Source organism: Anomaloglossus baeobatrachus, unplaced genomic scaffold, assembly GCF_048569485.1.
Source record: "Anomaloglossus baeobatrachus isolate aAnoBae1 unplaced genomic scaffold, aAnoBae1.hap1 Scaffold_583, whole genome shotgun sequence".
Classification (NCBI taxonomy): domain Eukaryota; kingdom Metazoa; phylum Chordata; class Amphibia; order Anura; family Aromobatidae; genus Anomaloglossus; species Anomaloglossus baeobatrachus.
The window spans coordinates 103,059-128,766 of NW_027444946.1; the positions used below are offsets into that span (position 1 = coordinate 103,059).

At 46.3% G+C, this 25,708-nt stretch overlaps 15 non-coding genes and 2 pseudogenes across 15 annotated transcripts; all 17 read left to right on the forward strand.

The window, feature by feature from the left end:
* The first annotated feature begins 156 nt into the window (after positions 1–156).
* LOC142284871 (U2 spliceosomal RNA) lies at positions 157–376 on the forward strand (annotated as a pseudogene).
* Positions 377–1,763: 1,387 nt separating this feature from the next.
* LOC142284918 (U2 spliceosomal RNA) lies at positions 1,764–1,954 on the forward strand. Its single transcript, XR_012746362.1, has one exon. It is a non-coding gene; the product is annotated as a U2 spliceosomal RNA (small nuclear RNA).
* A 1,387-nt stretch (positions 1,955–3,341) lies between these two features.
* On the forward strand, positions 3,342–3,532 carry LOC142284919 (U2 spliceosomal RNA). Its single transcript, XR_012746363.1, has one exon. It is a non-coding gene; the product is annotated as a U2 spliceosomal RNA (small nuclear RNA).
* Positions 3,533–4,919: 1,387 nt separating this feature from the next.
* LOC142284881 (U2 spliceosomal RNA) lies at positions 4,920–5,061 on the forward strand (annotated as a pseudogene).
* A 697-nt stretch (positions 5,062–5,758) lies between these two features.
* Positions 5,759–5,954, forward strand: LOC142284869 (U2 spliceosomal RNA). The gene has a single exon (XR_012746325.1). It is a non-coding gene; the product is annotated as a U2 spliceosomal RNA (small nuclear RNA).
* Positions 5,955–7,341: 1,387 nt separating this feature from the next.
* Positions 7,342–7,532, forward strand: LOC142284920 (U2 spliceosomal RNA). Its single transcript, XR_012746364.1, has one exon. It is a non-coding gene; the product is annotated as a U2 spliceosomal RNA (small nuclear RNA).
* A 1,387-nt stretch (positions 7,533–8,919) lies between these two features.
* LOC142284921 (U2 spliceosomal RNA) lies at positions 8,920–9,110 on the forward strand. The gene has a single exon (XR_012746365.1). It is a non-coding gene; the product is annotated as a U2 spliceosomal RNA (small nuclear RNA).
* Positions 9,111–10,497: 1,387 nt separating this feature from the next.
* LOC142284923 (U2 spliceosomal RNA) lies at positions 10,498–10,688 on the forward strand. The gene has a single exon (XR_012746368.1). It is a non-coding gene; the product is annotated as a U2 spliceosomal RNA (small nuclear RNA).
* Positions 10,689–12,075: 1,387 nt separating this feature from the next.
* On the forward strand, positions 12,076–12,266 carry LOC142284924 (U2 spliceosomal RNA). Its single transcript, XR_012746369.1, has one exon. It is a non-coding gene; the product is annotated as a U2 spliceosomal RNA (small nuclear RNA).
* A 1,387-nt stretch (positions 12,267–13,653) lies between these two features.
* On the forward strand, positions 13,654–13,844 carry LOC142284925 (U2 spliceosomal RNA). The gene has a single exon (XR_012746370.1). It is a non-coding gene; the product is annotated as a U2 spliceosomal RNA (small nuclear RNA).
* Positions 13,845–15,232: 1,388 nt separating this feature from the next.
* On the forward strand, positions 15,233–15,423 carry LOC142284926 (U2 spliceosomal RNA). Its single transcript, XR_012746371.1, has one exon. It is a non-coding gene; the product is annotated as a U2 spliceosomal RNA (small nuclear RNA).
* A 1,386-nt stretch (positions 15,424–16,809) lies between these two features.
* LOC142284927 (U2 spliceosomal RNA) lies at positions 16,810–17,000 on the forward strand. Its single transcript, XR_012746372.1, has one exon. It is a non-coding gene; the product is annotated as a U2 spliceosomal RNA (small nuclear RNA).
* Positions 17,001–18,387: 1,387 nt separating this feature from the next.
* Positions 18,388–18,578, forward strand: LOC142284816 (U2 spliceosomal RNA). The gene has a single exon (XR_012746276.1). It is a non-coding gene; the product is annotated as a U2 spliceosomal RNA (small nuclear RNA).
* Positions 18,579–19,965: 1,387 nt separating this feature from the next.
* On the forward strand, positions 19,966–20,156 carry LOC142284817 (U2 spliceosomal RNA). The gene has a single exon (XR_012746277.1). It is a non-coding gene; the product is annotated as a U2 spliceosomal RNA (small nuclear RNA).
* Positions 20,157–21,543: 1,387 nt separating this feature from the next.
* On the forward strand, positions 21,544–21,734 carry LOC142284818 (U2 spliceosomal RNA). The gene has a single exon (XR_012746278.1). It is a non-coding gene; the product is annotated as a U2 spliceosomal RNA (small nuclear RNA).
* A 1,387-nt stretch (positions 21,735–23,121) lies between these two features.
* Positions 23,122–23,312, forward strand: LOC142284819 (U2 spliceosomal RNA). Its single transcript, XR_012746279.1, has one exon. It is a non-coding gene; the product is annotated as a U2 spliceosomal RNA (small nuclear RNA).
* Positions 23,313–24,699: 1,387 nt separating this feature from the next.
* LOC142284820 (U2 spliceosomal RNA) lies at positions 24,700–24,890 on the forward strand. The gene has a single exon (XR_012746280.1). It is a non-coding gene; the product is annotated as a U2 spliceosomal RNA (small nuclear RNA).
* Positions 24,891–25,708: the final 818 nt, after the last annotated feature.

Consider the following 25,708-nt stretch of genomic DNA (forward strand, 5'->3'; position numbering starts at 1 on the left):
TTCGTCGTTATTTATTGTCTAACTTTTTCTTTCAGCTTGAGTGTTATGGATAAGCATAGGAGCGTGATGTATAGTTTAGTGCGTCGTACTCTATGGCTATGTAAGAAGGATTGTATATTTCTGTGTGTACGGGGCTGCGGCACTGTACACGGTTTGTTACCTTTTTGTGAGTAGTGCATGATAATAAAGATGCTGTTAAATCAAAAAAAAAAAAAAAAAAAAATCTGTTCTTATCAGTTTAATATCTGATACGTCCCCTATCTGGGGACCATATATTAAATGGATTTTTAGAACAGGGAGATGGAAAAAGAGCTTGCTCTGTCCACTCCACGCATTGACCTGGTATTGCAGTACCTCCAGGAACGGTGCACCCCTTCTTAACCCAGTTTCCAAAAGCAGAACTCAATTCACCTGATTCATATTAGCCCGATTTAATGAATTGGAAGAAAGCATACGTCTTCATATGCACCTCAATTTGGCCCATTCACTTTTCACACTTCCTCCTTTTGTTTTTTATCTTTCACACTTTTGACTTTCTTTATTCATCCAAATAGCAAACTCATCACCACTCAACCTGACCAACTCGGCTATGTCCCCGTGCTGCAGTTCTCTGTCTTATCTAGATCATTTGCAATTGAATGGAATAGATCCCTTTTGGACAAAGTGGATTCACCTGCTGCTGCAGTGACCACAGGTGTGATAACATCTAGAATTGGCATCTGGTGCGATCTCTCCGCTTCCACTCCAAAGAAAGTTACCTGTTTATTCCTATCATGCATTGGTTTTTGGGGTTTTCTTTGAGTAATGATGATCTCTTTAGTAGTCTGTTGGCGCCCTCTCCTGGAGGAATAGTTTGCTTGCTCTTGGACATTCTAAAAGAGAGGTCATGATAGACATTGAGCTTCTGAGCTCAATTGGGGACAGTCATGGGTGATGAATGTTTGCAACCTACTGCGAAGCCTCATACCGCAATATAAGGAACGTCAAATACTAAGAAAGGGCGGCCTATGAAAGAATTACTACTTTCAATAAGTACACTTAAACGGCTAATTGGGAATAGAAAAACTGTAAAAAGCCCTCTGAGAAAGCCCCCCTCTAACCTTTGATAGTAAGCTTTTCTGTAGTCTGCCTGTTGATGTATTTTCCGTTTGAACTGTGCACAACATGAAGAGACGGAACACTGGCGGCTTGTCACAATGCCCCCCGATGACATCACAATAGCGCTGCTGCCTAGAAAACAAGCTGCGCAGAAGAAGTTGTTCTTTGGGTGGGAGGGTGGGCTAGTGGAAGGAGGGGGCAATCTCTTTTTTTCCCGGGTGGTAGGGGGATGACAGGAGAAGGGAAGCGGGTGGTGAGAAAGGTACAGAGGGCAGGGTTTGGGGGCTGGGAAGGAAAGGGAAAAGATTAGGGTTTGGGGATGATGAAAGGGCTTTCTACGGGTAAGGATGGCAAAGGGTGGCAGTGACGGAAAGTCAGGCAACCTGTCCTGTCCGTCTTTTTGTATCGTGAATTGGAAAGACTGCAAGGGGGAGGGGAGTTGCTTGCGCCCTAAAGGAGGAGTTATTCAGATTCATTGCAGTGGGCGGCGGCTGCAAAACGCACCATTCTTCTTGTTTTGGCTCTGCAAAGCAGCCTTTTCAAGGGTTGGCTTGGGTGACAAAATGTCTTGTGTAGGCGTGGGTTTGTCTCCCTCTCGCTCTCTCTCCCTAAGATGTGTCCGGCATAGGCCAGGGTGCCACTCGAGGCCCAAACCAATTCTGGTTATCGCTTCTCGGCCTTTTGGCTAAGATCAAGTGTAGTATCTGTTCTTATCAGTTTAATATCTGATACGTCCCCTATCTGGGGACCATATATTAAATGGATTTTTAGAACAGGGAGATGGAAAAAGAGCTTGCTCTGTCCACTCCACGCATTGACCTGGTATTGCAGTACCTCCAGGAACGGTGCACCCCTTCTTAACCCAGTTTCCAAAAGCAGAACTCAATTCACCTGATTCATATTAGCCCGATTTAATGAATTGGAAGAAAGCATACGTCTTCATATGCACCTCAATTTGGCCCATTCACTTTTCACACTTCCTCCTTTTGTTTTTTATCTTTCACACTTTTGACTTTCTTTATTCATCCAAATAGCAAACTCATCACCACTCAACCTGACCAACTCGGCTATGTCCCCGTGCTGCAGTTCTCTGTCTTATCTAGATCATTTGCAATTGAATGGAATAGATCCCTTTTGGACAAAGTGGATTCACCTGCTGCTGCAGTGACCACAGGTGTGATAACATCTAGAATTGGCATCTGGTGCGATCTCTCCGCTTCCACTCCAAAGAAAGTTACCTGTTTATTCCTATCATGCATTGGTTTTTGGGGTTTTCTTTGAGTAATGATGATCTCTTTAGTAGTCTGTTGGCGCCCTCTCCTGGAGGAATAGTTTGCTTGCTCTTGGACATTCTAAAAGAGAGGTCATGATAGACATTGAGCTTCTGAGCTCAATTGGGGACAGTCATGGGTGATGAATGTTTGCAACCTACTGCGAAGCCTCATACCGCAATATAAGGAACGTCAAATACTAAGAAAGGGCGGCCTATGAAAGAATTACTACTTTCAATAAGTACACTTAAACGGCTAATTGGGAATAGAAAAACTGTAAAAAGCCCTCTGAGAAAGCCCCCCTCTAACCTTTGATAGTAAGCTTTTCTGTAGTCTGCCTGTTGATGTATTTTCCGTTTGAACTGTGCACAACATGAAGAGACGGAACACTGGCGGCTTGTCACAATGCCCCCCGATGACATCACAATAGCGCTGCTGCCTAGAAAACAAGCTGCGCAGAAGAAGTTGTTCTTTGGGTGGGAGGGTGGGCTAGTGGAAGGAGGGGGCAATCTCTTTTTTTCCCGGGTGGTAGGGGGATGACAGGAGAAGGGAAGCGGGTGGTGAGAAAGGTACAGAGGGCAGGGTTTGGGGGCTGGGAAGGAAAGGGAAAAGATTAGGGTTTGGGGATGATGAAAGGGCTTTCTACGGGTAAGGATGGCAAAGGGTGGCAGTGACGGAAAGTCAGGCAACCTGTCCTGTCCGTCTTTTTGTATCGTGAATTGGAAAGACTGCAAGGGGGAGGGGAGTTGCTTGCGCCCTAAAGGAGGAGTTATTCAGATTCATTGCAGTGGGCGGCGGCTGCAAAACGCACCATTCTTCTTGTTTTGGCTCTGCAAAGCAGCCTTTTCAAGGGTTGGCTTGGGTGACAAAATGTCTTGTGTAGGCGTGGGTTTGTCTCCCTCTCGCTCTCTCTCCCTAAGATGTGTCCGGCATAGGCCAGGGTGCCACTCGAGGCCCAAACCAATTCTGGTTATCGCTTCTCGGCCTTTTGGCTAAGATCAAGTGTAGTATCTGTTCTTATCAGTTTAATATCTGATACGTCCCCTATCTGGGGACCATATATTAAATGGATTTTTAGAACAGGGAGATGGAAAAAGAGCTTGCTCTGTCCACTCCACGCATTGACCTGGTATTGCAGTACCTCCAGGAACGGTGCACCCCTTCTTAACCCAGTTTCCAAAAGCAGAACTCAATTCACCTGATTCATATTAGCCCGATTTAATGAATTGGAAGAAAGCATACGTCTTCATATGCACCTCAATTTGGCCCATTCACTTTTCACACTTCCTCCTTTTGTTTTTTATCTTTCACACTTTTGACTTTCTTTATTCATCCAAATAGCAAACTCATCACCACTCAACCTGACCAACTCGGCTATGTCCCCGTGCTGCAGTTCTCTGTCTTATCTAGATCATTTGCAATTGAATGGAATAGATCCCTTTTGGACAAAGTGGATTCACCTGCTGCTGCAGTGACCACAGGTGTGATAACATCTAGAATTGGCATCTGGTGCGATCTCTCCGCTTCCACTCCAAAGAAAGTTACCTGTTTATTCCTATCATGCATTGGTTTTTGGGGTTTTCTTTGAGTAATGATGATCTCTTTAGTAGTCTGTTGGCGCCCTCTCCTGGAGGAATAGTTTGCTTGCTCTTGGACATTCTAAAAGAGAGGTCATGATAGACATTGAGCTTCTGAGCTCAATTGGGGACAGTCATGGGTGATGAATGTTTGCAACCTACTGCGAAGCCTCATACCGCAATATAAGGAACGTCAAATACTAAGAAAGGGCGGCCTATGAAAGAATTACTACTTTCAATAAGTACACTTAAACGGCTAATTGGGAATAGAAAAACTGTAAAAAGCCCTCTGAGAAAGCCCCCCTCTAACCTTTGATAGTAAGCTTTTCTGTAGTCTGCCTGTTGATGTATTTTCCGTTTGAACTGTGCACAACATGAAGAGACGGAACACTGGCGGCTTGTCACAATGCCCCCCGATGACATCACAATAGCGCTGCTGCCTAGAAAACAAGCTGCGCAGAAGAAGTTGTTCTTTGGGTGGGAGGGTGGGCTAGTGGAAGGAGGGGGCAATCTCTTTTTTTCCCGGGTGGTAGGGGGATGACAGGAGAAGGGAAGCGGGTGGTGAGAAAGGTACAGAGGGCAGGGTTTGGGGGCTGGGAAGGAAAGGGAAAAGATTAGGGTTTGGGGATGATGAAAGGGCTTTCTACGGGTAAGGATGGCAAAGGGTGGCAGTGACGGAAAGTCAGGCAACCTGTCCTGTCCGTCTTTTTGTATCGTGAATTGGAAAGACTGCAAGGGGGAGGGGAGTTGCTTGCGCCCTAAAGGAGGAGTTATTCAGATTCATTGCAGTGGGCGGCGGCTGCAAAACGCACCATTCTTCTTGTTTTGGCTCTGCAAAGCAGCCTTTTCAAGGGTTGGCTTGGGTGACAAAATGTCTTGTGTAGGCGTGGGTTTGTCTCCCTCTCGCTCTCTCTCCCTAAGATGTGTCCGGCATAGGCCAGGGTGCCACTCGAGGCCCAAACCAATTCTGGTTATCGCTTCTCGGCCTTTTGGCTAAGATCAAGTGTAGTATCGTTCGAAAAGGTGGTTTAAGGCTCCGGCCACCTTAGTACAATGATGCAATGCACACTGGAAGGTTGCACTTGTTAGTACTTTGGGAGGATAGTATATCCATCTAGAGGAAACCATGGCCCTACCAGGATTGAGGCTATTAGACTGAGTAAGTGTGGGGGTTATGGTGCAATGTGCCCCAGGAATGGACACCCTGGAGGGAGTCTGAACTTGCTAGGTTGGGACCCTGGTAAGCCTCAGACTCTGTCGCACGCCGCGCCTTGCCTATTCATACTTTCCAAGCATATTGCCCTATCCTGGCCTTCTGGCTAAGAAGGGAAATTTTTATAATCCCGGTCGGAGGTCCGGTCAGCTTTGGGCTGAGAAACCAACACCCGGTTGGAGGTCCGGGTCAGCTTTGGCTGAGAAACCAACACCCGGTTGGAGGTCCGGTTAGCCTTGGGCTGAGAAACCAACACCCGGTTGGAGGTCCGGTCAGCCTTGGGCTGAGAAACCAACACCCGGTTGGAGGTCCGGTCAGCCTTGGGCTGAGAAACCAACACCGGTTGACGGTCCGGGCAGTCTCGGCTGCGAAACCAACGACTAGTAGCTCCCTACTCCACTTGGGTAAGATGCCTCGGTGGACGCTGGGAGCAACAACAAGGCTCAACCAGGCTTCGGCTTGGGGGAGCACCGAAGATCCCTGACCCTCGCTGTGGCCTTCTGGCTCGGAGGGACGGGGTTGATTTTTGGGGATCCTCTTCTCACGGAGGGGTCCACACGAATCCTAGCCTTTGCACTGTTTTTGGTGTGACTTCGGTCATGCATTTTTGCGGTGCTTTGGAAAGCTTCATTAAATCAAAAATCTGTTCTTATCAGTTTAATATCTGATACGTCCCCTATCTGGGGACCATATATTAAATGGATTTTTAGAACAGGGAGATGGAAAAAGAGCTTGCTCTGTCCACTCCACGCATTGACCTGGTATTGCAGTACCTCCAGGAACGGTGCACCCCTTCTTAACCCAGTTTCCAAAAGCAGAACTCAATTCACCTGATTCATATTAGCCCGATTTAATGAATTGGAAGAAAGCATACGTCTTCATATGCACCTCAATTTGGCCCATTCACTTTTCACACTTCCTCCTTTTGTTTTTTATCTTTCACACTTTTGACTTTCTTTATTCATCCAAATAGCAAACTCATCACCACTCAACCTGACCAACTCGGCTATGTCCCCGTGCTGCAGTTCTCTGTCTTATCTAGATCATTTGCAATTGAATGGAATAGATCCCTTTTGGACAAAGTGGATTCACCTGCTGCTGCAGTGACCACAGGTGTGATAACATCTAGAATTGGCATCTGGTGCGATCTCTCCGCTTCCACTCCAAAGAAAGTTACCTGTTTATTCCTATCATGCATTGGTTTTTGGGGTTTTCTTTGAGTAATGATGATCTCTTTAGTAGTCTGTTGGCGCCCTCTCCTGGAGGAATAGTTTGCTTGCTCTTGGACATTCTAAAAGAGAGGTCATGATAGACATTGAGCTTCTGAGCTCAATTGGGGACAGTCATGGGTGATGAATGTTTGCAACCTACTGCGAAGCCTCATACCGCAATATAAGGAACGTCAAATACTAAGAAAGGGCGGCCTATGAAAGAATTACTACTTTCAATAAGTACACTTAAACGGCTAATTGGGAATAGAAAAACTGTAAAAAGCCCTCTGAGAAAGCCCCCCTCTAACCTTTGATAGTAAGCTTTTCTGTAGTCTGCCTGTTGATGTATTTTCCGTTTGAACTGTGCACAACATGAAGAGACGGAACACTGGCGGCTTGTCACAATGCCCCCCGATGACATCACAATAGCGCTGCTGCCTAGAAAACAAGCTGCGCAGAAGAAGTTGTTCTTTGGGTGGGAGGGTGGGCTAGTGGAAGGAGGGGGCAATCTCTTTTTTTCCCGGGTGGTAGGGGGATGACAGGAGAAGGGAAGCGGGTGGTGAGAAAGGTACAGAGGGCAGGGTTTGGGGGCTGGGAAGGAAAGGGAAAAGATTAGGGTTTGGGGATGATGAAAGGGCTTTCTACGGGTAAGGATGGCAAAGGGTGGCAGTGACGGAAAGTCAGGCAACCTGTCCTGTCCGTCTTTTTGTATCGTGAATTGGAAAGACTGCAAGGGGGAGGGGAGTTGCTTGCGCCCTAAAGGAGGAGTTATTCAGATTCATTGCAGTGGGCGGCGGCTGCAAAACGCACCATTCTTCTTGTTTTGGCTCTGCAAAGCAGCCTTTTCAAGGGTTGGCTTGGGTGACAAAATGTCTTGTGTAGGCGTGGGTTTGTCTCCCTCTCGCTCTCTCTCCCTAAGATGTGTCCGGCATAGGCCAGGGTGCCACTCGAGGCCCAAACCAATTCTGGTTATCGCTTCTCGGCCTTTTGGCTAAGATCAAGTGTAGTATCTGTTCTTATCAGTTTAATATCTGATACGTCCCCTATCTGGGGACCATATATTAAATGGATTTTTAGAACAGGGAGATGGAAAAAGAGCTTGCTCTGTCCACTCCACGCATTGACCTGGTATTGCAGTACCTCCAGGAACGGTGCACCCCTTCTTAACCCAGTTTCCAAAAGCAGAACTCAATTCACCTGATTCATATTAGCCCGATTTAATGAATTGGAAGAAAGCATACGTCTTCATATGCACCTCAATTTGGCCCATTCACTTTTCACACTTCCTCCTTTTGTTTTTTATCTTTCACACTTTTGACTTTCTTTATTCATCCAAATAGCAAACTCATCACCACTCAACCTGACCAACTCGGCTATGTCCCCGTGCTGCAGTTCTCTGTCTTATCTAGATCATTTGCAATTGAATGGAATAGATCCCTTTTGGACAAAGTGGATTCACCTGCTGCTGCAGTGACCACAGGTGTGATAACATCTAGAATTGGCATCTGGTGCGATCTCTCCGCTTCCACTCCAAAGAAAGTTACCTGTTTATTCCTATCATGCATTGGTTTTTGGGGTTTTCTTTGAGTAATGATGATCTCTTTAGTAGTCTGTTGGCGCCCTCTCCTGGAGGAATAGTTTGCTTGCTCTTGGACATTCTAAAAGAGAGGTCATGATAGACATTGAGCTTCTGAGCTCAATTGGGGACAGTCATGGGTGATGAATGTTTGCAACCTACTGCGAAGCCTCATACCGCAATATAAGGAACGTCAAATACTAAGAAAGGGCGGCCTATGAAAGAATTACTACTTTCAATAAGTACACTTAAACGGCTAATTGGGAATAGAAAAACTGTAAAAAGCCCTCTGAGAAAGCCCCCCTCTAACCTTTGATAGTAAGCTTTTCTGTAGTCTGCCTGTTGATGTATTTTCCGTTTGAACTGTGCACAACATGAAGAGACGGAACACTGGCGGCTTGTCACAATGCCCCCCGATGACATCACAATAGCGCTGCTGCCTAGAAAACAAGCTGCGCAGAAGAAGTTGTTCTTTGGGTGGGAGGGTGGGCTAGTGGAAGGAGGGGGCAATCTCTTTTTTTCCCGGGTGGTAGGGGGATGACAGGAGAAGGGAAGCGGGTGGTGAGAAAGGTACAGAGGGCAGGGTTTGGGGGCTGGGAAGGAAAGGGAAAAGATTAGGGTTTGGGGATGATGAAAGGGCTTTCTACGGGTAAGGATGGCAAAGGGTGGCAGTGACGGAAAGTCAGGCAACCTGTCCTGTCCGTCTTTTTGTATCGTGAATTGGAAAGACTGCAAGGGGGAGGGGAGTTGCTTGCGCCCTAAAGGAGGAGTTATTCAGATTCATTGCAGTGGGCGGCGGCTGCAAAACGCACCATTCTTCTTGTTTTGGCTCTGCAAAGCAGCCTTTTCAAGGGTTGGCTTGGGTGACAAAATGTCTTGTGTAGGCGTGGGTTTGTCTCCCTCTCGCTCTCTCTCCCTAAGATGTGTCCGGCATAGGCCAGGGTGCCACTCGAGGCCCAAACCAATTCTGGTTATCGCTTCTCGGCCTTTTGGCTAAGATCAAGTGTAGTATCTGTTCTTATCAGTTTAATATCTGATACGTCCCCTATCTGGGGACCATATATTAAATGGATTTTTAGAACAGGGAGATGGAAAAAGAGCTTGCTCTGTCCACTCCACGCATTGACCTGGTATTGCAGTACCTCCAGGAACGGTGCACCCCTTCTTAACCCAGTTTCCAAAAGCAGAACTCAATTCACCTGATTCATATTAGCCCGATTTAATGAATTGGAAGAAAGCATACGTCTTCATATGCACCTCAATTTGGCCCATTCACTTTTCACACTTCCTCCTTTTGTTTTTTATCTTTCACACTTTTGACTTTCTTTATTCATCCAAATAGCAAACTCATCACCACTCAACCTGACCAACTCGGCTATGTCCCCGTGCTGCAGTTCTCTGTCTTATCTAGATCATTTGCAATTGAATGGAATAGATCCCTTTTGGACAAAGTGGATTCACCTGCTGCTGCAGTGACCACAGGTGTGATAACATCTAGAATTGGCATCTGGTGCGATCTCTCCGCTTCCACTCCAAAGAAAGTTACCTGTTTATTCCTATCATGCATTGGTTTTTGGGGTTTTCTTTGAGTAATGATGATCTCTTTAGTAGTCTGTTGGCGCCCTCTCCTGGAGGAATAGTTTGCTTGCTCTTGGACATTCTAAAAGAGAGGTCATGATAGACATTGAGCTTCTGAGCTCAATTGGGGACAGTCATGGGTGATGAATGTTTGCAACCTACTGCGAAGCCTCATACCGCAATATAAGGAACGTCAAATACTAAGAAAGGGCGGCCTATGAAAGAATTACTACTTTCAATAAGTACACTTAAACGGCTAATTGGGAATAGAAAAACTGTAAAAAGCCCTCTGAGAAAGCCCCCCTCTAACCTTTGATAGTAAGCTTTTCTGTAGTCTGCCTGTTGATGTATTTTCCGTTTGAACTGTGCACAACATGAAGAGACGGAACACTGGCGGCTTGTCACAATGCCCCCCGATGACATCACAATAGCGCTGCTGCCTAGAAAACAAGCTGCGCAGAAGAAGTTGTTCTTTGGGTGGGAGGGTGGGCTAGTGGAAGGAGGGGGCAATCTCTTTTTTTCCCGGGTGGTAGGGGGATGACAGGAGAAGGGAAGCGGGTGGTGAGAAAGGTACAGAGGGCAGGGTTTGGGGGCTGGGAAGGAAAGGGAAAAGATTAGGGTTTGGGGATGATGAAAGGGCTTTCTACGGGTAAGGATGGCAAAGGGTGGCAGTGACGGAAAGTCAGGCAACCTGTCCTGTCCGTCTTTTTGTATCGTGAATTGGAAAGACTGCAAGGGGGAGGGGAGTTGCTTGCGCCCTAAAGGAGGAGTTATTCAGATTCATTGCAGTGGGCGGCGGCTGCAAAACGCACCATTCTTCTTGTTTTGGCTCTGCAAAGCAGCCTTTTCAAGGGTTGGCTTGGGTGACAAAATGTCTTGTGTAGGCGTGGGTTTGTCTCCCTCTCGCTCTCTCTCCCTAAGATGTGTCCGGCATAGGCCAGGGTGCCACTCGAGGCCCAAACCAATTCTGGTTATCGCTTCTCGGCCTTTTGGCTAAGATCAAGTGTAGTATCTGTTCTTATCAGTTTAATATCTGATACGTCCCCTATCTGGGGACCATATATTAAATGGATTTTTAGAACAGGGAGATGGAAAAAGAGCTTGCTCTGTCCACTCCACGCATTGACCTGGTATTGCAGTACCTCCAGGAACGGTGCACCCCTTCTTAACCCAGTTTCCAAAAGCAGAACTCAATTCACCTGATTCATATTAGCCCGATTTAATGAATTGGAAGAAAGCATACGTCTTCATATGCACCTCAATTTGGCCCATTCACTTTTCACACTTCCTCCTTTTGTTTTTTATCTTTCACACTTTTGACTTTCTTTATTCATCCAAATAGCAAACTCATCACCACTCAACCTGACCAACTCGGCTATGTCCCCGTGCTGCAGTTCTCTGTCTTATCTAGATCATTTGCAATTGAATGGAATAGATCCCTTTTGGACAAAGTGGATTCACCTGCTGCTGCAGTGACCACAGGTGTGATAACATCTAGAATTGGCATCTGGTGCGATCTCTCCGCTTCCACTCCAAAGAAAGTTACCTGTTTATTCCTATCATGCATTGGTTTTTGGGGTTTTCTTTGAGTAATGATGATCTCTTTAGTAGTCTGTTGGCGCCCTCTCCTGGAGGAATAGTTTGCTTGCTCTTGGACATTCTAAAAGAGAGGTCATGATAGACATTGAGCTTCTGAGCTCAATTGGGGACAGTCATGGGTGATGAATGTTTGCAACCTACTGCGAAGCCTCATACCGCAATATAAGGAACGTCAAATACTAAGAAAGGGCGGCCTATGAAAGAATTACTACTTTCAATAAGTACACTTAAACGGCTAATTGGGAATAGAAAAACTGTAAAAAGCCCTCTGAGAAAGCCCCCCTCTAACCTTTGATAGTAAGCTTTTCTGTAGTCTGCCTGTTGATGTATTTTCCGTTTGAACTGTGCACAACATGAAGAGACGGAACACTGGCGGCTTGTCACAATGCCCCCCGATGACATCACAATAGCGCTGCTGCCTAGAAAACAAGCTGCGCAGAAGAAGTTGTTCTTTGGGTGGGAGGGTGGGCTAGTGGAAGGAGGGGGCAATCTCTTTTTTTCCCGGGTGGTAGGGGGATGACAGGAGAAGGGAAGCGGGTGGTGAGAAAGGTACAGAGGGCAGGGTTTGGGGGCTGGGAAGGAAAGGGAAAAGATTAGGGTTTGGGGATGATGAAAGGGCTTTCTACGGGTAAGGATGGCAAAGGGTGGCAGTGACGGAAAGTCAGGCAACCTGTCCTGTCCGTCTTTTTGTATCGTGAATTGGAAAGACTGCAAGGGGGAGGGGAGTTGCTTGCGCCCTAAAGGAGGAGTTATTCAGATTCATTGCAGTGGGCGGCGGCTGCAAAACGCACCATTCTTCTTGTTTTGGCTCTGCAAAGCAGCCTTTTCAAGGGTTGGCTTGGGTGACAAAATGTCTTGTGTAGGCGTGGGTTTGTCTCCCTCTCGCTCTCTCTCCCTAAGATGTGTCCGGCATAGGCCAGGGTGCCACTCGAGGCCCAAACCAATTCTGGTTATCGCTTCTCGGCCTTTTGGCTAAGATCAAGTGTAGTATCTGTTCTTATCAGTTTAATATCTGATACGTCCCCTATCTGGGGACCATATATTAAATGGATTTTTAGAACAGGGAGATGGAAAAAGAGCTTGCTCTGTCCACTCCACGCATTGACCTGGTATTGCAGTACCTCCAGGAACGGTGCACCCCTTCTTAACCCAGTTTCCAAAAGCAGAACTCAATTCACCTGATTCATATTAGCCCGATTTAATGAATTGGAAGAAAGCATACGTCTTCATATGCACCTCAATTTGGCCCATTCACTTTTCACACTTCCTCCTTTTGTTTTTTATCTTTCACACTTTTGACTTTCTTTATTCATCCAAATAGCAAACTCATCACCACTCAACCTGACCAACTCGGCTATGTCCCCGTGCTGCAGTTCTCTGTCTTATCTAGATCATTTGCAATTGAATGGAATAGATCCCTTTTGGACAAAGTGGATTCACCTGCTGCTGCAGTGACCACAGGTGTGATAACATCTAGAATTGGCATCTGGTGCGATCTCTCCGCTTCCACTCCAAAGAAAGTTACCTGTTTATTCCTATCATGCATTGGTTTTTGGGGTTTTCTTTGAGTAATGATGATCTCTTTAGTAGTCTGTTGGCGCCCTCTCCTGGAGGAATAGTTTGCTTGCTCTTGGACATTCTAAAAGAGAGGTCATGATAGACATTGAGCTTCTGAGCTCAATTGGGGACAGTCATGGGTGATGAATGTTTGCAACCTACTGCGAAGCCTCATACCGCAATATAAGGAACGTCAAATACTAAGAAAGGGCGGCCTATGAAAGAATTACTACTTTCAATAAGTACACTTAAACGGCTAATTGGGAATAGAAAAACTGTAAAAAGCCCTCTGAGAAAGCCCCCCTCTAACCTTTGATAGTAAGCTTTTCTGTAGTCTGCCTGTTGATGTATTTTCCGTTTGAACTGTGCACAACATGAAGAGACGGAACACTGGCGGCTTGTCACAATGCCCCCCGATGACATCACAATAGCGCTGCTGCCTAGAAAACAAGCTGCGCAGAAGAAGTTGTTCTTTGGGTGGGAGGGTGGGCTAGTGGAAGGAGGGGGCAATCTCTTTTTTTCCCGGGTGGTAGGGGGATGACAGGAGAAGGGAAGCGGGTGGTGAGAAAGGTACAGAGGGCAGGGTTTGGGGGCTGGGAAGGAAAGGGAAAAGATTAGGGTTTGGGGATGATGAAAGGGCTTTCTACGGGTAAGGATGGCAAAGGGTGGCAGTGACGGAAAGTCAGGCAACCTGTCCTGTCCGTCTTTTTGTATCGTGAATTGGAAAGACTGCAAGGGGGAGGGGAGTTGCTTGCGCCCTAAAGGAGGAGTTATTCAGATTCATTGCAGTGGGCGGCGGCTGCAAAACGCACCATTCTTCTTGTTTTGGCTCTGCAAAGCAGCCTTTTCAAGGGTTGGCTTGGGTGACAAAATGTCTTGTGTAGGCGTGGGTTTGTCTCCCTCTCGCTCTCTCTCCCTAAGATGTGTCCGGCATAGGCCAGGGTGCCACTCGAGGCCCAAACCAATTCTGGTTATCGCTTCTCGGCCTTTTGGCTAAGATCAAGTGTAGTATCTGTTCTTATCAGTTTAATATCTGATACGTCCCCTATCTGGGGACCATATATTAAATGGATTTTTAGAACAGGGAGATGGAAAAAGAGCTTGCTCTGTCCACTCCACGCATTGACCTGGTATTGCAGTACCTCCAGGAACGGTGCACCCCTTCTTAACCCAGTTTCCAAAAGCAGAACTCAATTCACCTGATTCATATTAGCCCGATTTAATGAATTGGAAGAAAGCATACGTCTTCATATGCACCTCAATTTGGCCCATTCACTTTTCACACTTCCTCCTTTTGTTTTTTATCTTTCACACTTTTGACTTTCTTTATTCATCCAAATAGCAAACTCATCACCACTCAACCTGACCAACTCGGCTATGTCCCCGTGCTGCAGTTCTCTGTCTTATCTAGATCATTTGCAATTGAATGGAATAGATCCCTTTTGGACAAAGTGGATTCACCTGCTGCTGCAGTGACCACAGGTGTGATAACATCTAGAATTGGCATCTGGTGCGATCTCTCCGCTTCCACTCCAAAGAAAGTTACCTGTTTATTCCTATCATGCATTGGTTTTTGGGGTTTTCTTTGAGTAATGATGATCTCTTTAGTAGTCTGTTGGCGCCCTCTCCTGGAGGAATAGTTTGCTTGCTCTTGGACATTCTAAAAGAGAGGTCATGATAGACATTGAGCTTTCTGAGCTCAATTGGGGACAGTCATGGGTGATGAATGTTTGCAACCTACTGCGAAGCCTCATACCGCAATATAAGGAACGTCAAATACTAAGAAAGGGCGGCCTATGAAAGAATTACTACTTTCAATAAGTACACTTAAACGGCTAATTGGGAATAGAAAAACTGTAAAAAGCCCTCTGAGAAAGCCCCCCTCTAACCTTTGATAGTAAGCTTTTCTGTAGTCTGCCTGTTGATGTATTTTCCGTTTGAACTGTGCACAACATGAAGAGACGGAACACTGGCGGCTTGTCACAATGCCCCCCGATGACATCACAATAGCGCTGCTGCCTAGAAAACAAGCTGCGCAGAAGAAGTTGTTCTTTGGGTGGGAGGGTGGGCTAGTGGAAGGAGGGGGCAATCTCTTTTTTTCCCGGGTGGTAGGGGGATGACAGGAGAAGGGAAGCGGGTGGTGAGAAAGGTACAGAGGGCAGGGTTTGGGGGCTGGGAAGGAAAGGGAAAAGATTAGGGTTTGGGGATGATGAAAGGGCTTTCTACGGGTAAGGATGGCAAAGGGTGGCAGTGACGGAAAGTCAGGCAACCTGTCCTGTCCGTCTTTTTGTATCGTGAATTGGAAAGACTGCAAGGGGGAGGGGAGTTGCTTGCGCCCTAAAGGAGGAGTTATTCAGATTCATTGCAGTGGGCGGCGGCTGCAAAACGCACCATTCTTCTTGTTTTGGCTCTGCAAAGCAGCCTTTTCAAGGGTTGGCTTGGGTGACAAAATGTCTTGTGTAGGCGTGGGTTTGTCTCCCTCTCGCTCTCTCTCCCTAAGATGTGTCCGGCATAGGCCAGGGTGCCACTCGAGGCCCAAACCAATTCTGGTTATCGCTTCTCGGCCTTTTGGCTAAGATCAAGTGTAGTATCTGTTCTTATCAGTTTAATATCTGATACGTCCCCTATCTGGGGACCATATATTAAATGGATTTTTAGAACAGGGAGATGGAAAAAGAGCTTGCTCTGTCCACTCCACGCATTGACCTGGTATTGCAGTACCTCCAGGAACGGTGCACCCCTTCTTAACCCAGTTTCCAAAAGCAGAACTCAATTCACCTGATTCATATTAGCCCGATTTAATGAATTGGAAGAAAGCATACGTCTTCATATGCACCTCAATTTGGCCCATTCACTTTTCACACTTCCTCCTTTTGTTTTTTATCTTTCACACTTTTGACTTTCTTTATTCATCCAAATAGCAAACTCATCACCACTCAACCTGACCACTCGGCTATGTCCCCGTGCTGCAGTTCTCTGTCTTATCTAGATCATTTGCAATTGAATGGAATAGATCCCTTTTGGACAAAGTGGATTCACCTGCTGCTGCAGTGACCACAGGTGTGATAACATCTAGAATTGGCATCTGGTGCGATCTCTCCGCTTCCACTCCAAAGAAAGTTACCTGTTTATTCCTATCATGCATTGGTTTTTGGGGTTTTCTTTGAGTAATGATGATCTCTTTAGTAGTCTGTTGGCGCCCTCTCCTGGAGGAATAGTTTGCTTGCTCTTGGACATTCTAAAAGAGAGGTCATGATAGACATTGAGCTTCTGAGCTCAATTGGGGACAGTCATGGGTGATGAATGTTTGCAACCTACTGCGAAGCCTCATACCGCAATATAAGGAACGTCAAATACTAAGAAAGGGCGGCCTATGAAAGAATTACTACTTTCAATAAGTACACTTAAACGGCTAATTGGGAATAGAAAAACTGTAAAAAGCCCTCTGAGAAAGCCCCCCTCTAACCTTTGATAGTAAGCTTTTCTGTAGTCTGCCTGTTGATGTATTTTCCGTTTGAACTGTGCACAACATGAAGAGACGGAACACTGGCGGCTTGTCACAATGCCCCCCGATGACATCACAATAGCGCTGCTGCCTAGAAAACAAGCTGCGCAGAAGAAGTTGTTCTTTGGGTGGGAGGGTGGGCTAGTGGAAGGAGGGGGCAATCTCTTTTTTTCCCGGGTGGTAGGGGGATGACAGGAGAAGGGAAGCGGGTGGTGAGAAAGGTACAGAGGGCAGGGTTTGGGGGCTGGGAAGGAAAGGGAAAAGATTAGGGTTTGGGGATGATGAAAGGGCTTTCTACGGGTAAGGATGGCAAAGGGTGGCAGTGACGGAAAGTCAGGCAACCTGTCCTGTCCGTCTTTTTGTATCGTGAATTGGAAAGACTGCAAGGGGGAGGGGAGTTGCTTGCGCCCTAAAGGAGGAGTTATTCAGATTCATTGCAGTGGGCGGCGGCTGCAAAACGCACCATTCTTCTTGTTTTGGCTCTGCAAAGCAGCCTTTTCAAGGGTTGGCTTGGGTGACAAAATGTCTTGTGTAGGCGTGGGTTTGTCTCCCTCTCGCTCTCTCTCCCTAAGATGTGTCCGGCATAGGCCAGGGTGCCACTCGAGGCCCAAACCAATTCTGGTTATCGCTTCTCGGCCTTTTGGCTAAGATCAAGTGTAGTATCTGTTCTTATCAGTTTAATATCTGATACGTCCCCTATCTGGGGACCATATATTAAATGGATTTTTAGAACAGGGAGATGGAAAAAGAGCTTGCTCTGTCCACTCCACGCATTGACCTGGTATTGCAGTACCTCCAGGAACGGTGCACCCCTTCTTAACCCAGTTTCCAAAAGCAGAACTCAATTCACCTGATTCATATTAGCCCGATTTAATGAATTGGAAGAAAGCATACGTCTTCATATGCACCTCAATTTGGCCCATTCACTTTTCACACTTCCTCCTTTTGTTTTTTATCTTTCACACTTTTGACTTTCTTTATTCATCCAAATAGCAAACTCATCACCACTCAACCTGACCAACTCGGCTATGTCCCCGTGCTGCAGTTCTCTGTCTTATCTAGATCATTTGCAATTGAATGGAATAGATCCCTTTTGGACAAAGTGGATTCACCTGCTGCTGCAGTGACCACAGGTGTGATAACATCTAGAATTGGCATCTGGTGCGATCTCTCCGCTTCCACTCCAAAGAAAGTTACCTGTTTATTCCTATCATGCATTGGTTTTTGGGGTTTTCTTTGAGTAATGATGATCTCTTTAGTAGTCTGTTGGCGCCCTCTCCTGGAGGAATAGTTTGCTTGCTCTTGGACATTCTAAAAGAGAGGTCATGATAGACATTGAGCTTCTGAGCTCAATTGGGGACAGTCATGGGTGATGAATGTTTGCAACCTACTGCGAAGCCTCATACCGCAATATAAGGAACGTCAAATACTAAGAAAGGGCGGCCTATGAAAGAATTACTACTTTCAATAAGTACACTTAAACGGCTAATTGGGAATAGAAAAACTGTAAAAAGCCCTCTGAGAAAGCCCCCCTCTAACCTTTGATAGTAAGCTTTTCTGTAGTCTGCCTGTTGATGTATTTTCCGTTTGAACTGTGCACAACATGAAGAGACGGAACACTGGCGGCTTGTCACAATGCCCCCCGATGACATCACAATAGCGCTGCTGCCTAGAAAACAAGCTGCGCAGAAGAAGTTGTTCTTTGGGTGGGAGGGTGGGCTAGTGGAAGGAGGGGGCAATCTCTTTTTTTCCCGGGTGGTAGGGGGATGACAGGAGAAGGGAAGCGGGTGGTGAGAAAGGTACAGAGGGCAGGGTTTGGGGGCTGGGAAGGAAAGGGAAAAGATTAGGGTTTGGGGATGATGAAAGGGCTTTCTACGGGTAAGGATGGCAAAGGGTGGCAGTGACGGAAAGTCAGGCAACCTGTCCTGTCCGTCTTTTTGTATCGTGAATTGGAAAGACTGCAAGGGGGAGGGGAGTTGCTTGCGCCCTAAAGGAGGAGTTATTCAGATTCATTGCAGTGGGCGGCGGCTGCAAAACGCACCATTCTTCTTGTTTTGGCTCTGCAAAGCAGCCTTTTCAAGGGTTGGCTTGGGTGACAAAATGTCTTGTGTAGGCGTGGGTTTGTCTCCCTCTCGCTCTCTCTCCCTAAGATGTGTCCGGCATAGGCCAGGGTGCCACTCGAGGCCCAAACCAATTCTGGTTATCGCTTCTCGGCCTTTTGGCTAAGATCAAGTGTAGTATCTGTTCTTATCAGTTTAATATCTGATACGTCCCCTATCTGGGGACCATATATTAAATGGATTTTTAGAACAGGGAGATGGAAAAAGAGCTTGCTCTGTCCACTCCACGCATTGACCTGGTATTGCAGTACCTCCAGGAACGGTGCACCCCTTCTTAACCCAGTTTCCAAAAGCAGAACTCAATTCACCTGATTCATATTAGCCCGATTTAATGAATTGGAAGAAAGCATACGTCTTCATATGCACCTCAATTTGGCCCATTCACTTTTCACACTTCCTCCTTTTGTTTTTTATCTTTCACACTTTTGACTTTCTTTATTCATCCAAATAGCAAACTCATCACCACTCAACCTGACCAACTCGGCTATGTCCCCGTGCTGCAGTTCTCTGTCTTATCTAGATCATTTGCAATTGAATGGAATAGATCCCTTTTGGACAAAGTGGATTCACCTGCTGCTGCAGTGACCACAGGTGTGATAACATCTAGAATTGGCATCTGGTGCGATCTCTCCGCTTCCACTCCAAAGAAAGTTACCTGTTTATTCCTATCATGCATTGGTTTTTGGGGTTTTCTTTGAGTAATGATGATCTCTTTAGTAGTCTGTTGGCGCCCTCTCCTGGAGGAATAGTTTGCTTGCTCTTGGACATTCTAAAAGAGAGGTCATGATAGACATTGAGCTTCTGAGCTCAATTGGGGACAGTCATGGGTGATGAATGTTTGCAACCTACTGCGAAGCCTCATACCGCAATATAAGGAACGTCAAATACTAAGAAAGGGCGGCCTATGAAAGAATTACTACTTTCAATAAGTACACTTAAACGGCTAATTGGGAATAGAAAAACTGTAAAAAGCCCTCTGAGAAAGCCCCCCTCTAACCTTTGATAGTAAGCTTTTCTGTAGTCTGCCTGTTGATGTATTTTCCGTTTGAACTGTGCACAACATGAAGAGACGGAACACTGGCGGCTTGTCACAATGCCCCCCGATGACATCACAATAGCGCTGCTGCCTAGAAAACAAGCTGCGCAGAAGAAGTTGTTCTTTGGGTGGGAGGGTGGGCTAGTGGAAGGAGGGGGCAATCTCTTTTTTTCCCGGGTGGTAGGGGGATGACAGGAGAAGGGAAGCGGGTGGTGAGAAAGGTACAGAGGGCAGGGTTTGGGGGCTGGGAAGGAAAGGGAAAAGATTAGGGTTTGGGGATGATGAAAGGGCTTTCTACGGGTAAGGATGGCAAAGGGTGGCAGTGACGGAAAGTCAGGCAACCTGTCCTGTCCGTCTTTTTGTATCGTGAATTGGAAAGACTGCAAGGGGGAGGGGAGTTGCTTGCGCCCTAAAGGAGGAGTTATTCAGATTCATTGCAGTGGGCGGCGGCTGCAAAACGCACCATTCTTCTTGTTTTGGCTCTGCAAAGCAGCCTTTTCAAGGGTTGGCTTGGGTGACAAAATGTCTTGTGTAGGCGTGGGTTTGTCTCCCTCTCGCTCTCTCTCCCTAAGATGTGTCCGGCATAGGCCAGGGTGCCACTCGAGGCCCAAACCAATTCTGGTTATCGCTTCTCGGCCTTTTGGCTAAGATCAAGTGTAGTATCTGTTCTTATCAGTTTAATATCTGATACGTCCCCTATCTGGGGACCATATATTAAATGGATTTTTAGAACAGGGAGATGGAAAAAGAGCTTGCTCTGTCCACTCCACGCATTGACCTGGTATTGCAGTACCTCCAGGAACGGTGCACCCCTTCTTAACCCAGTTTCCAAAAGCAGAACTCAATTCACCTGATTCATATTAGCCCGATTTAATGAATTGGAAGAAAGCATACGTCTTCATATGCACCTCAATTTGGCCCATTCACTTTTCACACTTCCTCCTTTTGTTTTTTATCTTTCACACTTTTGACTTTCTTTATTCATCCAAATAGCAAACTCATCACCACTCAACCTGACCAACTCGGCTATGTCCCCGTGCTGCAGTTCTCTGTCTTATCTAGATCATTTGCAATTGAATGGAATAGATCCCTTTTGGACAAAGTGGATTCACCTGCTGCTGCAGTGACCACAGGTGTGATAACATCTAGAATTGGCATCTGGTGCGATCTCTCCGCTTCCACTCCAAAGAAAGTTACCTGTTTATTCCTATCATGCATTGGTTTTTGGGGTTTTCTTTGAGTAATGATGATCTCTTTAGTAGTCTGTTGGCGCCCTCTCCTGGAGGAATAGTTTGCTTGCTCTTGGACATTCTAAAAGAGAGGTCATGATAGACATTGAGCTTCTGAGCTCAATTGGGGACAGTCATGGGTGATGAATGTTTGCAACCTACTGCGAAGCCTCATACCGCAATATAAGGAACGTCAAATACTAAGAAAGGGCGGCCTATGAAAGAATTACTACTTTCAATAAGTACACTTAAACGGCTAATTGGGAATAGAAAAACTGTAAAAAGCCCTCTGAGAAAGCCCCCCTCTAACCTTTGATAGTAAGCTTTTCTGTAGTCTGCCTGTTGATGTATTTTCCGTTTGAACTGTGCACAACATGAAGAGACGGAACACTGGCGGCTTGTCACAATGCCCCCCGATGACATCACAATAGCGCTGCTGCCTAGAAAACAAGCTGCGCAGAAGAAGTTGTTCTTTGGGTGGGAGGGTGGGCTAGTGGAAGGAGGGGGCAATCTCTTTTTTTCCCGGGTGGTAGGGGGATGACAGGAGAAGGGAAGCGGGTGGTGAGAAAGGTACAGAGGGCAGGGTTTGGGGGCTGGGAAGGAAAGGGAAAAGATTAGGGTTTGGGGATGATGAAAGGGCTTTCTACGGGTAAGGATGGCAAAGGGTGGCAGTGACGGAAAGTCAGGCAACCTGTCCTGTCCGTCTTTTTGTATCGTGAATTGGAAAGACTGCAAGGGGGAGGGGAGTTGCTTGCGCCCTAAAGGAGGAGTTATTCAGATTCATTGCAGTGGGCGGCGGCTGCAAAACGCACCATTCTTCTTGTTTTGGCTCTGCAAAGCAGCCTTTTCAAGGGTTGGCTTGGGTGACAAAATGTCTTGTGTAGGCGTGGGTTTGTCTCCCTCTCGCTCTCTCTCCCTAAGATGTGTCCGGCATAGGCCAGGGTGCCACTCGAGGCCCAAACCAATTCTGGTTATCGCTTCTCGGCCTTTTGGCTAAGATCAAGTGTAGTATCTGTTCTTATCAGTTTAATATCTGATACGTCCCCTATCTGGGGACCATATATTAAATGGATTTTTAGAACAGGGAGATGGAAAAAGAGCTTGCTCTGTCCACTCCACGCATTGACCTGGTATTGCAGTACCTCCAGGAACGGTGCACCCCTTCTTAACCCAGTTTCCAAAAGCAGAACTCAATTCACCTGATTCATATTAGCCCGATTTAATGAATTGGAAGAAAGCATACGTCTTCATATGCACCTCAATTTGGCCCATTCACTTTTCACACTTCCTCCTTTTGTTTTTTATCTTTCACACTTTTGACTTTCTTTATTCATCCAAATAGCAAACTCATCACCACTCAACCTGACCAACTCGGCTATGTCCCCGTGCTGCAGTTCTCTGTCTTATCTAGATCATTTGCAATTGAATGGAATAGATCCCTTTTGGACAAAGTGGATTCACCTGCTGCTGCAGTGACCACAGGTGTGATAACATCTAGAATTGGCATCTGGTGCGATCTCTCCGCTTCCACTCCAAAGAAAGTTACCTGTTTATTCCTATCATGCATTGGTTTTTGGGGTTTTCTTTGAGTAATGATGATCTCTTTAGTAGTCTGTTGGCGCCCTCTCCTGGAGGAATAGTTTGCTTGCTCTTGGACATTCTAAAAGAGAGGTCATGATAGACATTGAGCTTCTGAGCTCAATTGGGGACAGTCATGGGTGATGAATGTTTGCAACCTACTGCGAAGCCTCATACCGCAATATAAGGAACGTCAAATACTAAGAAAGGGCGGCCTATGAAAGAATTACTACTTTCAATAAGTACACTTAAACGGCTAATTGGGAATAGAAAAACTGTAAAAAGCCCTCTGAGAAAGCCCCCCTCTAACCTTTGATAGTAAGCTTTTCTGTAGTCTGCCTGTTGATGTATTTTCCGTTTGAACTGTGCACAACATGAAGAGACGGAACACTGGCGGCTTGTCACAATGCCCCCCGATGACATCACAATAGCGCTGCTGCCTAGAAAACAAGCTGCGCAGAAGAAGTTGTTCTTTGGGTGGGAGGGTGGGCTAGTGGAAGGAGGGGGCAATCTCTTTTTTTCCCGGGTGGTAGGGGGATGACAGGAGAAGGGAAGCGGGTGGTGAGAAAGGTACAGAGGGCAGGGTTTGGGGGCTGGGAAGGAAAGGGAAAAGATTAGGGTTTGGGGATGATGAAAGGGCTTTCTACGGGTAAGGATGGCAAAGGGTGGCAGTGACGGAAAGTCAGGCAACCTGTCCTGTCCGTCTTTTTGTATCGTGAATTGGAAAGACTGCAAGGGGGAGGGGAGTTGCTTGCGCCCTAAAGGAGGAGTTATTCAGATTCATTGCAGTGGGCGGCGGCTGCAAAACGCACCATTCTTCTTGTTTTGGCTCTGCAAAGCAGCCTTTTCAAGGGTTGGCTTGGGTGACAAAATGTCTTGTGTAGGCGTGGGTTTGTCTCCCTCTCGCTCTCTCTCCCTAAGATGTGTCCGGCATAGGCCAGGGTGCCACTCGAGGCCCAAACCAATTCTGGTTATCGCTTCTCGGCCTTTTGGCTAAGATCAAGTGTAGTATCTGTTCTTATCAGTTTAATATCTGATACGTCCCCTATCTGGGGACCATATATTAAATGGATTTTTAGAACAGGGAGATGGAAAAAGAGCTTGCTCTGTCCACTCCACGCATTGACCTGGTATTGCAGTACCTCCAGGAACGGTGCACCCCTTCTTAACCCAGTTTCCAAAAGCAGAACTCAATTCACCTGATTCATATTAGCCCGATTTAATGAATTGGAAGAAAGCATACGTCTTCATATGCACCTCAATTTGGCCCATTCACTTTTCACACTTCCTCCTTTTGTTTTTTATCTTTCACACTTTTGACTTTCTTTATTCATCCAAATAGCAAACTCATCACCACTCAACCTGACCAACTCGGCTATGTCCCCGTGCTGCAGTTCTCTGTCTTATCTAGATCATTTGCAATTGAATGGAATAGATCCCTTTTGGACAAAGTGGATTCACCTGCTGCTGCAGTGACCACAGGTGTGATAACATCTAGAATTGGCATCTGGTGCGATCTCTCCGCTTCCACTCCAAAGAAAGTTACCTGTTTATTCCTATCATGCATTGGTTTTTGGGGTTTTCTTTGAGTAATGATGATCTCTTTAGTAGTCTGTTGGCGCCCTCTCCTGGAGGAATAGTTTGCTTGCTCTTGGACATTCTAAAAGAGAGGTCATGATAGACATTGAGCTTCTGAGCTCAATTGGGGACAGTCATGGGTGATGAATGTTTGCAACCTACTGCGAAGCCTCATACCGCAATATAAGGAACGTCAAATACTAAGAAAGGGCGGCCTATGAAAGAATTACTACTTTCAATAAGTACACTTAAACGGCTAATTGGGAATAGAAAAACTGTAAAAAGCCCTCTGAGAAAGCCCCCCTCTAACCTTTGATAGTAAGCTTTTCTGTAGTCTGCCTGTTGATGTATTTTCCGTTTGAACTGTGCACAACATGAAGAGACGGAACACTGGCGGCTTGTCACAATGCCCCCCGATGACATCACAATAGCGCTGCTGCCTAGAAAACAAGCTGCGCAGAAGAAGTTGTTCTTTGGGTGGGAGGGTGGGCTAGTGGAAGGAGGGGGCAATCTCTTTTTTTCCCGGGTGGTAGGGGGATGACAGGAGAAGGGAAGCGGGTGGTGAGAAAGGTACAGAGGGCAGGGTTTGGGGGCTGGGAAGGAAAGGGAAAAGATTAGGGTTTGGGGATGATGAAAGGGCTTTCTACGGGTAAGGATGGCAAAGGGTGGCAGTGACGGAAAGTCAGGCAACCTGTCCTGTCCGTCTTTTTGTATCGTGAATTGGAAAGACTGCAAGGGGGAGGGGAGTTGCTTGCGCCCTAAAGGAGGAGTTATTCAGATTCATTGCAGTGGGCGGCGGCTGCAAAACGCACCATTCTTCTTGTTTTGGCTCTGCAAAGCAGCCTTTTCAAGGGTTGGCTTGGGTGACAAAATGTCTTGTGTAGGCGTGGGTTTGTCTCCCTCTCGCTCTCTCTCCCTAAGATGTGTCCGGCATAGGCCAGGGTGCCACTCGAGGCCCAAACCAATTCTGGTTATCGCTTCTCGGCCTTTTGGCTAAGATCAAGTGTAGTATCTGTTCTTATCAGTTTAATATCTGATACGTCCCCTATCTGGGGACCATATATTAAATGGATTTTTAGAACAGGGAGATGGAAAAAGAGCTTGCTCTGTCCACTCCACGCATTGACCTGGTATTGCAGTACCTCCAGGAACGGTGCACCCCTTCTTAACCCAGTTTCCAAAAGCAGAACTCAATTCACCTGATTCATATTAGCCCGATTTAATGAATTGGAAGAAAGCATACGTCTTCATATGCACCTCAATTTGGCCCATTCACTTTTCACACTTCCTCCTTTTGTTTTTTATCTTTCACACTTTTGACTTTCTTTATTCATCCAAATAGCAAACTCATCACCACTCAACCTGACCAACTCGGCTATGTCCCCGTGCTGCAGTTCTCTGTCTTATCTAGATCATTTGCAATTGAATGGAATAGATCCCTTTTGGACAAAGTGGATTCACCTGCTGCTGCAGTGACCACAGGTGTGATAACATCTAGAATTGGCATCTGGTGCGATCTCTCCGCTTCCACTCCAAAGAAAGTTACCTGTTTATTCCTATCATGCATTGGTTTTTGGGGTTTTCTTTGAGTAATGATGATCTCTTTAGTAGTCTGTTGGCGCCCTCTCCTGGAGGAATAGTTTGCTTGCTCTTGGACATTCTAAAAGAGAGGTCATGATAGACATTGAGCTTCTGAGCTCAATTGGGGACAGTCATGGGTGATGAATGTTTGCAACCTACTGCGAAGCCTCATACCGCAATATAAGGAACGTCAAATACTAAGAAAGGGCGGCCTATGAAAGAATTACTACTTTCAATAAGTACACTTAAACGGCTAATTGGGAATAGAAAAACTGTAAAAAGCCCTCTGAGAAAGCCCCCCTCTAACCTTTGATAGTAAGCTTTTCTGTAGTCTGCCTGTTGATGTATTTTCCGTTTGAACTGTGCACAACATGAAGAGACGGAACACTGGCGGCTTGTCA